The following is a 12,698-nucleotide window of genomic DNA, read 5'->3' as shown; positions in this document are numbered from 1 at the left end:
AAATGTGGAGTCTTCAAATATTTTAACAAAATTGACCCAGGGTGACCTGTTCCAATAGCCCCCCATCACGATTATGTGACTCGGCCTCGAGTCACTCCGCTGGTATGATTTGGATCCTTACTTTCAGGCTGGTGAATGAAGACTTCACTGGGTGAAATTGCCTCCGTGCATTGAACAGTTGCCTGTCAAACTTCTTCAACAAAATTTTCCATAGTTGGCCCTTTTGCTACTAAGCCGATGGTTCGCTGCATCTACTGCATACTCTTGAGTGTTCCTTCCATAGTTTTTGAGAGATTCCCTACTTCTTCTTCCCATGGCTACATCCGTGCAGTGATGATCTATATCTTCTTCCGTAGCTCCTTGATTTTTCCTTGCCGAGATGTCCCCTCTTTCAACCAGGCGAACCATTGCACAGGGGCTAAGGTGCATGTCGTTGCCTTTATTTAATCATATTGTAGCTTCTTATCTCAGATGGAAACTTAAATATATTTTACCTATGGGTCCTCTTGCAATGAGGCCCACAGTTCTAGAGTCTCTTCAAACAGTTGGCTACACTCTTTGACTGAAGCATTGAGCTTCTCCTTATCTGTTATGATGGCAACCTCACACTACTCTCAGATCTCCAGTGGTGGGGTGGGTTGCAGCTTCAATTGAAGCTCAATAATTTGTAGCTGCAGATCGAAGAAAAATTTATCCACCTATGCCTTTGATTCTCTAAAGAAATCTGCTAGCTATTGCACGTTTTCTTTAGAAGTGGACTCAGACTGAATCTATAGCTCGGGGAGCTCACTGCATACTCTAGAAATGGCCTGCTCCAGTTGTGCCCTTCTCGTAGCTACCTCATCACGATCCTAGACGGATTTTTCCTTTTCATCACACATCTATTGGCTGGTGATCTACACATCCTTGATCACCATGAGAGCCTATTGCTCTCACACCTTAAGCTCATCTACTACACCATGGTGTAGCTCATGCTATGTGGATAGAGGGAGAAACGTGATGTTAATACTTACGTATTTAGGTAGCTGTGAAATCTTTCGTTCCGCGACATCATTTGGATGTAAAGATCCATCAAGAAGGGGTGCAACATAGTGCTTTGATGTTAGGACCTACTGCACATTACCCGATGTCATTGGTTATGCACTCGCTTGAGACCAACTTGCTTGACCCTGGCTCACCTAAACCTATAATGCTTTGAGGCCCGCTTGGACCTTCGTCAAAGCAGACTAATAATGTTCTTCAATGTGCCCAAATATCTATTTTCGTGGACCATAAAGTATCTCCGATTTCATCAAGGTCTCCCTCGGTGAGGACCATGGCCTCCATACCAGTAGACTTATTAGACTTTTGCTTCTTTTCTGCACCTCTTGCACTTGAATTTTGTCAATGTTTAAGAATAAAGGGATAATCAATGTTCTTCGAGTCTACAAAGGTGTCTTTAGTACCCTGATCAAGTTCTTCGGTATGCTACTCTTCGTTGTGATCACCCTCTGGTTCTTGCACGATATTCTTCTCTAGGTTGATGGTCACCTTATTCTTTTCATTCTGCGTGTCTTTACTAGTCCTTGTTGTGCCTTCTACACTAGTTCATGTTATACCTTCTACAATATATATTTGAAGGAGCTAGTTAGTCAGTGAATGAAGGACTAACTATGTGATATCATCTTCAGTGACAAAAAATGACAACGCAATCCATTTCTTCATCAAATCACGCCTTGCGTGGATGTATATATGATGGAAATCAACCTCAAAACTTGCAATGCACCGAGATTCATTGAATAGACTTGGTGACAACCGTGGCTTCTGGTTAATCACCATACGCAATTCAATTTCAAACATTACCCATAACTTCTTATTTTCAATAACACGAGAAGGGTCCTTTGTTGCCCACAATGAGGAAAATTTGGTAGTTGTTATCACTCCAAGAAACTCTCCTAGGTTGTAGCTCGGAGATGCCTAGTAACATATAAATTCAAATTATTTTTTGCAATGGATGAATGGAAGGGATGATGCTTGTCCAAGCCGGATAAACACTTCTACTTTGTTTCACTCTAGACATGCTTGAACACCCCCAAACTACAAGGCTTTATACCACCAACTACTCACAATTTAGAGATAAGGTGAATATGGAGAATACTGACCACACCAACAAATGCATAAGACCATGTGATGGCTGGATGCAACCAGTAAGAAGCCTGTAAATCTATTCTACTAATGTATAGACAGGATGACAGCTCTCTGACACTAGATAGAAAGAAACCTAGATAACTTATTCAATGACACATTCAACAATCTAACACATAGATAGGATGACAACTTTCTAGTGCTAAACATTAAGGGATCAAGAATACAGCATATCAGGCACAACTTAGAACAGAGAGAAAGCGGAAAGTGAGCAGTTAACAACAAAAGAAGCTTGTATTAGCTGAAAACGAAGATGAGACACTGTAAGTGGCAAAAGATCCACAGTCTCTAGAAGTTGAACCTTACATCCAAACATCAACCATCAACCCTGATTACATCTTGTTTCTAGGTATTTATAGATTTTACATTATAAAGGCACTTGGCCGTTTAGGTATGGAGGTGTCATAATTGACCACCAACTACATTTAATTGCCTGATGGAGTCTCTAAACATGCTTGCTTGCTTCAGTGAGTGAATATGATCCTTTCAGGTGTTGTGTTGTCCTCTTAGGTAGTTGGAGTGTTCGTATCAGTGTAGCTCCATAACTGGTAAATATAGTTACAGGATTGTGCTTGTACTTTCTCTCCCCTAGCCATACTGCCTGTTAAACATGGTTTTTGGGGCTTTACTACGACTAGTACAGGCATGCTGGTCACCTCCCCTCGTCCGGCAAACAGAGTGGTCAAAGGATGTGGAGTGTATGGGCAAACAGATGGTAAGGATGATAAGGAAGGATGGTCGTCAGATCGGGAGAATAGACGGCCGATATGGCTCAGCAGATTTTGTCAGATGATGTGGGAGCAGGTTGATTTTGGGCTGTTAGATCTTGGGTGGATAGATCTAACGGTGATCGGGCAATGAAGTTGCGTGGGAGTTTAACGGGCAAGCGGTTAGGTTGGGTGGTAAATGGTATTGATCACACCGCCTTTGGGCATAAAGCGGTAAAAGGACAAGGGCATGCGATCCAAATCAGTGATTGAAATGTAGCAGTGGATGAGAGAGAAAAACCACTCTCATCACACGCTAACGTTTGATCGGGTTACGGGCCTGAGGAGAGCGAATGTCGTCCAATCTTGGTAGAGATGATTAGATGGTGGGGAAATGATCGCGCAGGTTGCTTTATCGAGCACGACAGAAGCCGTTAGATCTGTGGGAGGACATCAACGACGGGGAAATGATTAAGCTTTTAGCAAGCACATGAGGGCGTATGGGAGGGTTTAGTCCTTTGTGCTTGGGGCCTAAAGGCAAAAGTGGTTTTTCTGGGTTTAGGGGAAAATAGAGGGAAAATAGAGGAAATGGAGATGAAGGAAGGATAGGCGGGGTAGAGGAAAAAGGAGAAAGTGACCATTATGAGCTTCTTTTGAGCACAACCAAGTGGAAAACTCATTTCCGACTTTAGAAAATCATCCTTATATAGCAGAGCTAACAGTAGCCTCACACAACTCTATATCCATCGTAGGGAACTGGGAATCCTCTAGCGTCTTCCAGGCTATCAGCACGATTAATAATAGAAACCACACGTAGTGGAATGGTTTTCCTTACTCCTACACTTCCCTACAACCATACAAGAATTTTTTGTAGAGGTACTTCACCCAATTGAATTGGACACCCTTGCTGCACTGCGCCGCTAAGGATACCACTGGTGCCAACACTTCATTAGCATGACACTTCCTCATGATTTTTCCTTCCAAGATCTATGCAACAAGCCACACAACTTCATCCAACATAGAAGTAATGGCATATCCCAACGACTTCTTCACCAACCCAAAGCCACTTTTCATTTGGCCCACTAGAGTTTTCTCTTGTGACTTCCCCACAAAATCATCTACAAGGTCCACGTATGTTGTAATAGCTACAACCACCCTCCAAAATGTTGGCTTGCATGAAAATTTCAGAGCCTACCTTGGATCTTGTGATTGATCATCCTTGGTCACTTGTTGGTAAGATGATGATTTCAAGCTCCCCTCCTTGATCTTAAGAGTTGTCCGTTTTCTCATATTTATGAAACATGTGTCATCTTTGGGGATAGGGATTGTTGTTTTTCATGGAAAGGGAATGTTGTTTTGCTTCAAGATAATTGTGTGCATATGAGTGCTTGTCATCACATAGATATTTTTTACACTCACTCCATGCAATCTTGTCACGAAAGTCATTGCATCAAGAAAAGTGTGTATTATGCATTCTGGATGGTCTACGTTGTGTCACAAAGTGTTTATGTGCAATCAAAGTCGATTCATATCACTATTTACATCTGTGTCACTTATCTCACACTTAGCCATTTCCCAAACAACATATCCTCATTCAATTTCCTGAAACATTGCACTTTGCTTTTGCAACCACCAAGCTTCTTCCCCTGCCTACTGAAACCTTGCAGCCCGTAGAGACCCCAATAAGCACTACTCTCCAGAAATGCGCAGAGCCATTAGGTATCCCACGTTGCTCTCCAGATATGCATAAAGCAGTCCAACTACCATGTATTCAAAAATTTCATAGAGGTGTCCTCCCAAGAGCCCCATCCCACAACAGTGTTTTGTGCCTCAAAACTACGCAGTGTTGTCTAAACTGCCCTATTTGTCTTGCATAAAGAAACTTTGCATATGGGCTCCCTAGGGCCTCATTCTTGCACTAGTCACTGCCCACTAAAATATTGTTGAGCTATCGCTCAGTGGCAACAGGAAAATGTGACATACTGAGATCACTCCCAAGGCGGACATGGTTGCTGCACAAGTGATTATGCATCCTCATCTCATCAAACAGCTCTAGCCCTGTAGTGCAAGGAGGGAGAAGGTGCACATCTAACTATTCACATCCTCCCACCCAACCTATTCTCAATGTATGCACAGATTTGGCTTGCAATCCTACCAGTTGTCATGTGGAATTGTTACGTCAACGTCCATCCCCACACTCTGTTGATCCTCCAGATTGTACTATCTTGTGTTCCTCCATTCAAGACTCCACACTTGTTGTCAATGAGGATTAAGTTTTTGATGGAGTTGGTGTTGTACAACCAACCTGCACTATCATTCATGATGAGTGTGTGTGGGAATTTTAAGAATAAATTGTGGTGAAGGATGTCTCCCTTTCATCCGTGCCTCATCCGTCCTATCCTGACATCCCTTATGATTCTGCCACTTTTGGTTTCCCCTGTGAAAACTCATCTCTGGATGTTGCTACTTTTGTTCAATCATAGGACACACCAGATGTCAGCCTTTCATTACATTGTGGAGAGGACACATAGCTCCTCTGAAAATTCATGCCATCTGTCATCTGTCATTTATGAAAACACGAAGGGTGAACATCCATGTTTCTCACTTACCCCTCTACATGATTCATCAAATCATGAGGATGCTGATGAACATCCCGAATTTTCTTATCATTGTTGTTGTGATCTCTATACTTCTTAATTTGATCACGATGTTTATTTAATTGTTGTTAATCTTCCGAAGTCACTGGTCTCTGACAATATATCTATTGATGAAGTGGAAACCCCATAGGATGTCGAGGCACTTCAGCCAGGGCTGATGGTTATGTTAGGCCCTCATTTTCCTGAGGTTAGTTCTACTTTTGATCAAAAAAAATTTGAAACACCCAAGGCTCCTCATCATTCTTTGCTTTGCATTGAAGATCACCCCAACACACATATATCGCTTCCTCCACCTGAATCACATGATCCCATCACTTATGCACTAGAGGAATCATACACAACAAGAACACTTGCAAGGCATAAGTTGTCTCTCTTTCTCACTTTTTCTTGTCTGTCATAGTCAAGAGAGTGTGAATGGTTATGATCTGCATGTAGTGTGTCATAACACCATGTTAAGTCCATAGAATGTTTGTCTTGTGCATTCACTCTTTTCTTTTTTGCGGATGTTTTAGAACTCAGAGTGTGTTTGTATTCATTGTTAAATATTTCTTGTTCATTGGTTTACATTCATATCTTTCTTTTTTACCATGCCTTCGCCAACATGGGCTAGCCAATGTGCTGGTGGTTGCATTGGAAATATCAGTTCACATGAGTAGGCCCATGCACTATTTAGCGTAGGAGTAGTAGTATTTTCTTCTTTCTTTGCTTTGCTTACTTAGTTTGGTTTGCTTTCATGCTTGCATTTCTTATTTGTTTTTCTTTCACTTTACTTCTACTTTTTTCTATTTTCTTTCTTTGCTTACTTGCAAATGTAGGTTAGCCTCTCATGAAATTGTGTTTGGCTCTCAAGAAAAACCAAAAAAATCTAAGAGGACTTATACAACTATCAACATATGGTTATCTATTGTCCTCTCTCTTCATGAAGATATTTTTGTCTTCAGTTGATGATTCCTTGATGGAAAATATATTATGTTCAGAGCGAGTCTTCGTGAAAACACAATGCTTGCACTGTTAACTAGTACCACCTACTCTAATTGGTTCTTTTGGATTAACCCCTGCCAACTCAGTCAAGTAGATTAAGGTGAGGGGGAAAACCTTAACAAATATGTTAGAGGTATATATAACATATTTATTTGAAGGAACAACCTCTTCTGCTCTTAATAAGTTTAAATCCCTCTTCTGCCACTGAAATAAATAAGTGCCTATGAAAATTTATTTAAAAAAATGAAAAAATGAAAAATGAATAAGGTGAAATAAGAGAAAGGCTTCCTATGCAGAGAGGTGATTCCAGTAACTCCATCGGGGTACTGACCAGGCTCGTTGGCAGTGGAGCGATGCTTGTGTTCCTCCATGACTCCACCAGGGTACTGTCTAGGCCTGCTGGCAACGGAGCAACACCAGAGATGAAACTTAAACTCTAGAAATTATATTACTTGTGCATCAATATACCTCTCATCCCCAATTGAAACAACTAAGTTGACTTGGCTTGGAATGTGTGCCGATCGATTAAGGGAATGGTAGGGACTACATATTTCACACAAGGTAGTGTGGAAGCCATCACGATCAAATAATTTAACAAACTTCTGGAAGGGTTAGACCCGTTTTTCAGAAACAAGGTCCATATAGAGAGCTGGGGTTCTACGAGTGTGTCACCAATGTGGTAACGGATACAACCACCCTCCAAATTTTTGGCTGGCATGCAAATTTTAGAGCCTACCATGGATCCTATGACCGATCATCCTTGGTCACTTGTTGGTAAGCTGATGATTTCAAGCTCCCCTCCTTGAGCTTAAGATTTTTTTTCTGTTGTCATCTTTATGCAGCATGTGTCATCTTTGGGCATAAGGTTTGTTTTTTTTCATGCAAAGGAAATGTTATTGTTCTTTAAGAGAATTTTGTGCATATGAGTGGTTGTCATCACATTGACATGTTTCACACTCATTTCACACGCTCTTGTCACGAAGGTTGTTCTATCAAGAAAAGTATGTCTTATGCATTCTGGATGGTCTACATTATGTCACTAAGTGTCTGTGTGAGATCACAGTTGATTCCTATCACTATTTTCATCTGTGTCACTAATCTCACACTTAGCCATTTCCAAAGCAATCTAGCCTCATTCAGTTTCAAATAACTTTGGACTTTGCTTTTGCAACCATCAACCTTCCTCCCTTACTTGCTAAAACCCCATAGCCCACAAAGACCCCATCCAACACTGGTCTCCATAAATGCATAAAGAAATAAGGCAACCAACTTCTCTCTAGAAATGTGTAGAGAAGTCTAACTTCCCTCCATTCAGAAATTGCATAGAGGTGTCCTCCTAGGACAACCATCCTGCAATAGCGTCTTGTGCCTAAAACCTGTGCGGTGTTGTCCAAGCTTCCTTGTTTGTCTTGCATGCATAAACTACGTAGATGGGCTCACGAGGGCCTCATTCTGGTAGCAGTCACTGCCAACTAAAATAATTCTGACTTATCGCTTAGTGACAACAGGAAAAGGTAACATGTTGAGATCACTCCCAAGGAATTGAGGAGAAGGACCAAGAGACCAAGTAATGGAAAATGATTAGGATTGCATGCAAAACTATTGGACACATGATCATTTGAGGGTAACTATGGTAAGTAAAGAACACCTTTCAAAGTACACATCTTATTTGAGTTTGTGCGACTACTTGTCATTTCCATATCATCCTGTCCTCAGTAACATGCATGTGCCAAAACACAAAAAGTCATTTCATGTGTTTCCTCTACATGTCTTGCTTCCATTTCACTTGTTTGACCAACTGTCATCTTCAGCATGTTGATTGCTATGTCATGCTTGCGACCTCATTCTAGTGATGTTGAAGGTTGTGTTTGAGTTGTGTTCGCTATGTAAACATCTATTGCACTCACACATAATGTTGTAAGAATTGTCATGCAAGCGTAATCAAAATCATTCAGAGGTCTATCCGATGTATCACACTTATTGTTGTCACAATTAGATAATCTCGCAGTTAGTCACATTGAGTGTATGTTTTCTTGTGGTTTGGGGTGTCTTATCATCGAGTCATTTTGAGTGTGTGTACACAAGTTCATGTATATGTGAGTTCACCCTTTCACACACTTAACCATTTTGCCGAAGATCTATCGAGTGGACCACCCTCCATCAGTTGAATCTTTGCTGAGCTGCACTACACAATCCCAACCCTCAATGACCAAGTATTGCTACCCAAAATTATTCAGAGCTTAAGGTTGCCTCCTAGGTAGTCTTCACTACACGGCCGGGATGAATATCACCCAGAACAGTGCAAAATTTTCCCAAGAAGCCATCTCAATCTACACTGTCGGTAAGCCAATCCATCAAGCCTCCCACTAGTCAACCGACGAGTTTAATCGGGTAGTGACCCTAGGCATGAATCCTCACTAAAATTGGACAGAAGCTGTCAACAGGCCTATCTCCACTGACTGAAGAAATTGCAAAGAAAAGAGGGACAAGCATCCGCTACCTGTCACTACATTGTCTCTAAAAATTGCATAGTTCTGTCAGTCAGTCCTCCTAAGAGCCGACCTACTACTCCTCCTGAAAATTACGCAGTTTTTCTGGACTATCCACCATCTGCTCAGCAACCCGCTCAGCCTGGAAACTTCATAGACATGTTCAACATGACTGCCTCCTAGTTCTATATAGTTTTGGTCAACAAGCTCTTGCAACCTACTCCCAGCCTTCCCTGCAAATATGTGTAGTTTTCACTGCCAGTTGCCTCTGCCACTCACAGTGCCTTCCTAGGAAAAAATGTGTATTTATAATTCCTAGTTGAGCCATATCCTACAGAATGTCATTTTTGTTCCGGAATTCTCATTCCAACATCCCAGTGACCTCTGTGAATTTTTTCTTAATAGTTCCTTGGAGCCTTGCATCCTAGTCCAACACGTGCTTTGCACTGTTTCAAAGCCTCGTCCTCTCTCCCAGTCACTTGCACCTGGAAATGAATGATAATGCATCATTGTAGACTAAGGGATTTATGGATTTGATGTTGTCTCATCATGAGTGATTGAATAAATAGGTACATGGATGATACATGATGTGATGACGAATGGGATGAATAACGAGCGCATGCTAGAAGACTTTCTCAAGGTTGGACGAACACAAAAAGCATACCAAGTAGCAAGCGAAGGAGACACATGCACATGCATGAACAATCAAGAGAAAAACAAAGCCATTGAAGACTCCTCACACTCTGCCATGTGAAGATGAAGCTATGGTACACCACGAGCACACTCATCACTCAAAAGCACATCAAATTAACATGAAAAACACAACCAGCATGTGCATACCAATAGTGTCATGTTGAGTTGTGTCATGAGTTGCCTCAGCCACATCACTACTTTGGGTCATAAATGTGTAAGCAATGTAATGTATCGAGGAAGTCCAAGATACTCACAGATGAAGTCAAAGAGTCATGTAAGTTGAACAATCATGAGGGAATTCAAACAGTCACAAGGGTCAGTTTCGTCCTTGGCTATACATACCCCTCATTTGTACATGCAAAGGACTTTTCACCTTAGCTCCTCCCACATAGTATTGAGAGTCTGTAGTCTTTTCTTTGAGGAGCAAGTAGTGGCTCCAACATCCGGCTATCAAGGTTATTGATGTATGGTGTATGGATGTGTCTTGGAAATTTCACTTAATTTAGAAGCCTGTTAATAGGACAACATGTTTTCACACATGTATTGTATTCGTTTGTAAGACTATTCTTTGGACGCTTGTAATGCATGTTGCTTTAACTTGTATTAAAATAGTTGAACTATTTCAGTCGTTTTAGTGAATATGTTGTTGGAAATGTGTTGTATCATTTTTTATCGTTGTCTCACCCATGTGGAATACTCCATCAGAGACTCGACAGATTAATTCTTATGAACATGTTATAATGTTTGTCTCAGTCACGTGGACTACTCCATTAGATGATGAACCTACTATCTATTCACTTTGTGTGTGACTATCGTATCTATGTGGACTACTTTGCTGGAAACTATGCATGTGGTACTGTGTCATGTTTCTCTAACTAAGTTGGGAGTATTCCCTTTCGAATTGAGACTCACTCTCACCCTCTCCATCTACAATGAAAGAAATTTGACACAAGCGACACTGAGCACTCACCAGACACATGAAACGTGATGTTTGAAGACTAATTATACCACTCTCATGTGCTGACAAGCAAGCACTAAGGCATATATTTAAGAAAATGGCAACCGGGCCATCATACCGGATGGGACTCCTACACTAAACGATGTGAGGTTAGTTGGGCTTGATACCAGGGAGATCCCCTGAATGTTAGTGAGTCTGAAACTGTCAACAGTGCCTTGATGTGGTAGCACTGTGATTTTGCAAATCAGCATATCATCAATTAGGATGGGCCCTCCCAGATAGAGACACCCATCATGGACCGGCGCCAACACTTGGCACACACAAATGGTATTAATAATGTTGCGGCTAAAATGTGAGGCATACAATGTATTGAGCAACCTTGCGTGCTCAATATTTGCTGCCCACTTCATCTGTTCAAGTCTTGTAACACCTGCCTCCTCATAGTAGACTGATTTCAAGTACTTGTTGGGTTCCAATTGTGGAAATTTCTCATGGTTTCCCAAATCCAACCCTCCATATTTAGAAATGGAACCCAGGCCAACAAGTCACCATCAATAGGTACTTCCTCCAGTAGTAACAACATGAATACCTTTAATTTCACAAAGTGAGGGTCCCTAGTTACTTTGGTAGTTGGTTCCCATGGGGGTATATACGACGGTAGTCGAGAAATTGGCTCTGCACCTTCTGCATTGATATCCTCAATCGCCACATCCATATATTCTTCGTCCAAGTCCTGGGGTTTCATAGGCTTCTTGTATTTATCAATACAACCTTTCTTTCTCTTCTTAGTTGGGATATTCCACGACGATTTCCAAAGTGGGGGCTTTTCTGGCTTTTTATGCTTTTTCTCTCATGTCGTGGAGGTAGTAGGTTTTGGTCTCAGTAATCTGTAGCAACGACTGGCAGTGTTGCAGTCATGATTTTTCCTACCCCTCTCTTAAAAAATTCTTGTTCAACTTCTGCCCAACTTAGGTAACAAGACATACAACAACACACTCGAATCTTTAAGCACGACAACACATAACAGTTTCTCAAGAAGAAAAGTGGCCAAGTTTGGAGCGGGGTGCAATATTTATAACCCGATTTGAATTCAAATTGTTGGTTCCCCTCGAAATATTCCTCATAAATGCGATTTTGGCATCATATTTTCCCATATTTGTGCCTTCAATGTACTTCCCCACCTCCTTTTAATGGAAAAATCAATGTCAAATCAAATGTAGCTGCTCCAACGGTCACTTTCTGGGCAGGTTATGTGTCAATCCTCCTTTTGGCACAGCTTCTTCATTGCAGTTTCCACCTATGCCATCTTCTTAAATATTGTGCATCCCTTGTATGTTGATAGAATTTTTCCTTGGAAGAGTAGTTTATAGTAATATGCTTTCTTTGAACTGCTAGAAGAACTAAGACTTTCCTGCATCCATGTAGTCATTGCACAGGGGCAAGATCATCCCTATAAACTTTCAACATGGTCCCATTGATCCTTCCTAGAAATACTTCCCCATTTAGATTTTTGAGTTGAATTGTGCCACTCTCTGAAATGTCCTTAATTACATACGTTCCTAGCCAATGCTTCTCAAACTTCCGCAGATCTATGCAAACCTTGATATCACCTTTTGTTTTCTTCTCTTGGACCACCATAGGAATGAACCACTTGGATTCTTCTTCTACATGCTAGATTATTCCAACTGTGAGCATCTTATCGAGCCCCTCTCGTACCTTCTCCTTGCATTTGGGATTCAATCGATATGTATACTGCTTAACTGGCTTCGCATTGGGTTTTAAATTGATATTAATCATCCCCAAATCTCATACTATCTCCTTCAAGTTAGATAAATTGGATGGAAATAAATGATGATATTCATGTAATAATTCAGCTACCTTATCCACTGCATCTTCATTCCAATAGCCACCAATGTTCGTGAATTTGAGTTCTGCTTCTAAACTAATGTTTACCTACTTTGTGCGCACCAATTATGAAATATCAGGGATCTCCATGGTAGGCCCATCAACTTCGCGTTGTCCCTTTGAT

This window comes from Pinus tabuliformis, chromosome 1_2 (genome assembly GCF_031772625.1).
Source record: "Pinus tabuliformis cultivar Carrire ecotype Pingquan chromosome 1_2, CPIR1, whole genome shotgun sequence".
Taxonomy (NCBI): Eukaryota; Viridiplantae; Streptophyta; class Pinopsida; order Pinales; family Pinaceae; genus Pinus; species Pinus tabuliformis.
The sequence above is the reverse complement of the archived record's forward strand: the minus strand, read 5'-3'. Positions refer to the sequence as shown.